The sequence below is a fragment of the Hyla sarda genome, chromosome 6, assembly GCF_029499605.1.
Source record: "Hyla sarda isolate aHylSar1 chromosome 6, aHylSar1.hap1, whole genome shotgun sequence".
NCBI lineage: Eukaryota > Metazoa > Chordata > Amphibia > Anura > Hylidae > Hyla > Hyla sarda.
The window spans coordinates 142342439-142349480 of record NC_079194.1 but is presented as its reverse complement, the minus strand read 5'-3'; the positions used below and the strand labels follow the sequence as shown (position 1 = coordinate 142349480).

At 41.6% G+C, this 7042-nt stretch overlaps 1 protein-coding gene across 1 annotated transcript in view; it reads left to right on the top strand.

The window, feature by feature from the left end:
• Positions 1 to 298: 298 nt before the first annotated feature.
• CCDC102A (coiled-coil domain containing 102A) overlaps positions 299 to 7042 on the top strand; it is a 107678-nt gene continuing 100934 nt past the window's right edge. The window contains exon 1 of the mRNA XM_056525336.1: positions 299 to 344. The gene's annotated coding sequence lies outside the window, so the exon portion shown is untranslated. The remainder of the gene's footprint in view (positions 345 to 7042) is intronic.

Genomic DNA, 7042 nt, shown 5'->3' with positions numbered 1-7042 from the left:
CCAGTACTAGGTGATGGTGATAGATGGAGGGACACAGCACCCAGTACTAGGTGACGGTGATAGATGGAAGGACACAGCACCCAGTACTAGGTGACGGTGATAGATGGAGGGACACAGCACCCAGTACTAGGTGACGGTGATAGATGGAGGGACACAGCACCCAGTACTAGATGACGGTGATAGATGGAGGGACACAGCACGGTCACAGGACGCCCGCGGGTGGTTAGCTGAGGGGGCGGGTGTACGGCCGGGTCGGGGAAGGAAGCGGCTCAGGACCGGGCGGGGCCTCCTGCATTCACGGGAAGTTGGGAAGTTTTTTTGCAGCTATTGGGATCCGGCTACAGGTCAGTACAACCGGGCCACGGAATATACACCCGTGCATACTACCCCTCGACTGGGAACACTATGCTTCTGCATATCTTCCCTCAGACTGTACACACTACACCCCAATACTATGTACACTACACCCTGCACCTCAATACTATGTACACTACACCCCTGTATAACTCCTCTCAGACTGTACACACTGCCCCCCAATACTATGTACACTACACACCGCACCCCAATACTATGTACACTGCACCCCAATACTATGTACACTACACCCTGCACCCCAATGCTATGTACACTACACCCCTGTATAACTCCTCTCAGACTGTACACACTGCCCCCAATGCTATGTACACTACACCCCTGTATAACTCCTCTCAGACTACACACTGCCCCCCAATACTATGTACACTACACCCCTGTATAACTCCTCTCAGACTGTACACACTGCCCCCCAATACTATGTACACTACACACCGCACCCCAATACTATCTACACTACACCCCTGTATAACTCCCCTCAGACTGTACACACTGCACCCCAATACTATGTACAGTACACCCTGCACCCCAATACTATGTACAGTACACCCTGCACCCCAATACTATGTACACTACACCCCTGTATAACTCCCCTCAGACTGTACACACTGACCACAATACTATGTACACTACACACCGCACCCCAATACTATCTACACTACACCCCTGTATAACTCCTCTCAGACTGTACACACTGCACCCCAATACTATGTACAGTACACCCTGCACCCCAATACTATGTACACTACACCCCTGTATAACTCCCCTCAGACTGTACACACTGCACCACAATACTATGTACACTACACCCCTGTATAACTCTCCTCAGACTGTACACACTGCACCCCAATACTATGTACACTACACACTGCACCCCAATACTATGTACATTTCACCCCTGTATAACTCCCCTCAGACTGTACACACTGTACCCAATACTATATACACTACACCCTGTATAACTCCTCAGACTGTACACACTGCCCCCAATACTATATACACTACACCCCTGTATAACTCCCTTCCCTCAGACTGTACACACTGCACCCAATACTATGTACACTACACCCCTGTATAACTCCTCAGACTGTACACACTGCCCCCAATACTATGTACACTACACCCCTGTATAACTCCTCAGACTGTACACACTGCCCCCCAATACTATGTACACTACACACTGCCCCCAATACTATGTACACTACACACTGCCCACAATACTATGTACACTACACCCCTGTATAACTCCCCTTAGACTGTACACACTGCCCCCAATACTATATACACTACACCCCTGTATAACTCCCCTCAGACTGTACACACTGCACGCAATACTATGTACACTACACCCCTGTATAACTCCTCAGACTGTACACACTGCCCCCAATACTATGTACACTACACCCCTGTATAACTCCCCTCAGACTGTACACACTGCCCACAATACTATGTACACTACACCCCTGTATAACTCCCCTCAGACTGTACACACTGCCCACAATACTATGTACACTACACCCCTGTATAACTCCCCTCAGACTGTACACACTGCCCACAATACTATGTACACTACACCCCTGTATAACTCCCCTCAGACTGTACACACTGCCCACAATACTATGTACACTACACCCCTGTATAACTCCCCTCAGACTGTACACACTGCCCACAATACTATGTACACTACACCCCTGTATAACTCCCCTCAGACTATACACACTGCCCCCAATACTATATACACTACACCCTATATAACTCCCCTCAGACTGTACACACTGCCCCCAATACTATGTACACTACACCCCTGTATAACTCCCCTCAGACTGTACACACTGCCCACAATACTATGTACATTACACCCCTGTATAACTCCCCTCAGACTGTACACGCTGCCCCCAATACTATATACACTACACCCCTGTATAACTCCCCTCAGACTGTACACACTGCCCCCAATACTATGTACACTACACCCCTGTATAACTCCCCTCAGACTGTACACGCTGCCCCCAATACTATGTACACTACACCCCTGTATAATTCCCCTCAGACTGTACACACTGCCCCCAATACTATGTACACTACACCCCTGTATAACTCCCCTCAGACTGTACATGCTGCCCCCAATACTATATACACTACACACTGCACCCCAATACGATGTACACTACACCCTGTATAACTCCTCAGACTGTACACACTGCCCCCCAATACTATGTACACTACACCCCTGTATAACTACCCTCAGACTGTACACACTGTACCCAATACGATGTACACTACACCCTGTATAACTCCTCAGACTGTACACACTGCCCCCCAATACTATGTACACTACACCCCTGTATAACTACCCTCAGACTGTACACACTGCCCACAATACTATGTACATTACACCCCTGTATAACTCCCCTCAGACTGTACACGCTGCCCCCAATACTATATACACTACACCCCTGTATAACTCCCCTCAGACTGTACACACTGCACCCAATACTATGTACACTACACCCCTGTATAACTCCCCTCAGACTGTACACGCTGCCCCCAATACTATGTACACTACACCCCTGTATAACTCCCCTCAGACTGTACACACTGCCCCCAATACTATGTACACTACACCCCTGTATAACTCCCCTCAGACTGTACATGCTGCCCCCAATACTATATACACTACACACTGCACCCCAATACTATGTACACTACACCCTGTATAACTCCTCAGACTGTACACACTGCCCCCCAATACTATGTACACTACACCCCTGTATAACTACCCTCAGACTGTACACACTGCACCCCAATACTATGTACACTACACCCTGCACCCCAATACTATATACACTACACCCTGTATAACTCCTCAGACTGTACACACTGCCCCCAATACTATATACACTACACCCCTGTATAACTCCCTTCCCTCAGACTGTACACACTGCACCCAATACTATGTACACTACACCCCTGTATAACTAACCTCAGACTATACACACTGCCCCCAATACTATGTACACTACACCCCTGTATAACTACCCTCAGACTGTACACACTGCACCCCAATACTATGTACACTACACCCTGCACCCCAATACTATATACACTACACCCTGTATAACTCCTCAGACTGTACACACTGCCCCCAATACTATATACACTACACCCCTGTATAACATTTCCCAGGGTGTACACAGTCCCCAATACTATATACACTATGGGGGACATTGTTGGTGTGCAATAGGATTTTTTTACCGTTTCTAATGGTCTATACAAAAACCTTCCCCAAAAAATTGCCTATAAAAAGCGCTACATAATAGAACAGAAAACCAGTGTACATACAATGATAAACGTCCCTATGCCCCTGCATGCAACTCCAAGTCTGTTCGCACTACACCCCTCCATACTAACCCTCGAATGTACCCCAAAAAATGCAAAGAAGTTTGGCACTCACCCCATAGATTTGTGCTAGTAAAATCTTTCTCTTGTTCAAAGTCTAAGGTTCCAAAAGGAACGGGGAACGAAAAAATGCCACAGTTATATGTATTGTTTTTCTTTGTACAGTCTCTGTTTTTTCTCACTTTCTCCCCCCCCCCCCCCTTATGCATACCCCTGTTGTTCGCTACCTTGTGGTGGGTTCATCATAGCCCCTCAGGTGCTGATAGCTTTTTTTTTTTTTTTTTTACACATAACCCCAGAATGTACACACTGCACCCTAGTATTATATACAGTGCACCCCTGTAGAGGAGTGTGGACACTGAACAATATCTTTAATACTGCATTTCCTTCTTCTACCACCACACTGATCAGACTGTTCCCAAATATTTTACACACTGCTCTCCTATATATTAACCACAGATTATACACATTGTAACCCAATATTATATTCAATGCTCCCCTGTATACTACTACTCAATTATATACACTGCACCCCAATATTATATTCAATGCTCCCCTGTATACTACTACTCAATTATATACACTGCACCCCAATATTATATTCAATGCTCCCCTGTATACTACTACTCAATTATATACACTGGGCCCCAATATTATATTCAATGCTCCCCTGTATACTACTACTCAATTATATACACTGCACCCCAATATTATATTCAATGCTCCCCTGTATACTACTAATCAATTATATACACTGCACCCCAATATTATATTCAATGCTCCCCTGTATACTACTACTCAATTATATACACTGCACCCCAATATTATATTCAATGCTCCCCTGTATACTACTAATCAATTATATACACTGCACCCCAATATTATATTTAATGCTCCCCTGTATACTACTACTCAATTATATACACTGCACCCCAATATTATATTCAATGCTCCCCTGTATACTACTAATCAATTATATACACTGCACCCAAATATTATATTCAATGCTCTCCTGTATACTTCTAATCAATTATATACACTGCACCCCAATATTATATTCAATGCTCCCCTGTATACTACTAATCAATTATATACACTGAACCCCAATATTATATTCAATGCTCCCCTGTATACTACTAATCAATTATATACACTGCACCCCAATATTATATTCAATGCTCTCCTGTATACTTCTAATTAATTATATACACTGCACCCCAATATTATATTCAATGCTCCCCTGTATACTACTAATCAATTATATACACTGCACCCCAATATTATATTCAATGCTCCCCTGTATACTACTAATCAATTATATACACTGCACCCCAATATTATATTCAATGCTCCCCTGTATACTACTAATCAATTATATACACTGCACCCCAATATTATATTCAATGCTCCCCTGTATACTACTAATCAATTATATACACTGGGCCCCAATATTATATTCAATGCTCCCCTGTATACTACTAATCAATTATATACACTGCACCCCATTATTATATTCAATGCTCCCCTGTATACTACTAATCAATTATATACACTGCACCCCAATATTATATTCAATGCTCCCCTGTATACTACTAATCAATTATATACACTGCACCCCAATATTATATTCAATGCTCCCCCGTATACTACTAATCAATTATATACACTGTACCCCAATATTATATTCAATGCTCCCTTGTATACTACTAATCAATTATATACACTGTACCCCAATATTATATTCAATGCTCCCTTGTATACTACTAATCAATTATATACACTGCACCCCAATATTATATTCAATGCTCCCCTGTATACTACTAATCAATTATATACACTGCACCCCAATATTATATTCAATGCTCCCCTGTATACTACTAATCAATTATATACACTGGGCCCCAATATTATATTCAATGCTCCCCTGTATACTACTAATCAATTATATACACTGCACCCCAATATTATATTCAATGCTCCCCTGTATACTACTTATCAATTATATACACTGCACCCCAATATTATATTCAATGCTCCCCTGTATACTACTAATCAATTATATACACTGCACCCCAATATTATATTCAATGCTCCCCTGTATACTACTAATCAATTATATACACTGCACCCCAATATTATATTCAATGCTCCCCTGTATACTACTACTCAATTATATACACTGCACCCCAATATTATATTCAATGCTCCCCTGTATACTTCTAATCAATTATATACACTGCACCCCAATATTATATTCAATGCTCCCCTGTATACTACTACTCAATTATAGACACTGCACCCCAATATTATATTCAATGCTCCCCTGTATACTACTAATCAATTATATACACTGCACCCCATTATTATATTCAATGCTCCCCTGTATACTACTAATCAATTATATACACTGCACCCCAATATTATATTCAATGCTCCCCTGTATACTACTAATCAATTATATACACTGCACCCCATTATTATATTCAATGCTCCCCTGTATACTACTAATCAATTATATACACTGCACCCCATTATTATATTCAATGCTCCCCTGTATACTACTAATCAATTATATACACTGCACCCCAATATTATATTCATTGCTCCCCTGTATGCTACTAATCAATTATATACACTGCACCCCAATATTATATTCAATGCTCCCCTGTATGCTACTAATCAATTATATACACTGCACGCCATTATTATATTCAATGCTCCCCTGTATACTACTAATCAATTATATACACTGCACCCCAATATTATATTCAATGCTCCCCTGTATACTACTAATCAATTATATACACTGCACCCCAATATTATATTCAATGCTCCCCTGTATACTACTAATCAATTATATACACTGAACCCCAATATTATATTTAATGCTCCCCTGTATACTACTAATCAATTATATACACTGCACCCCAATATTATATTCAATGCTCCCCTGTATACTACTAATCAATTATATACACTGCACCCCATTATTATATTCAATTCTCCCCTGTATACTACTAATCAATTATATACACTGCACCCCATTATTATATTCAATTCTCCCCTGTATACTACTAATCAATTATATACACTGCACCCCAATATTATATTCAATGCTCCCCTGTATACTACTAATCAATTATATACACTGCACCCCAATATTATATTCAATGCTCCCCTGTAGACTACTAATCAGTTATATACACTGCACCCCAATATTATATTCAATGCTCCCCTGTATACTTCTAATCAATTATATACACTGCACCCC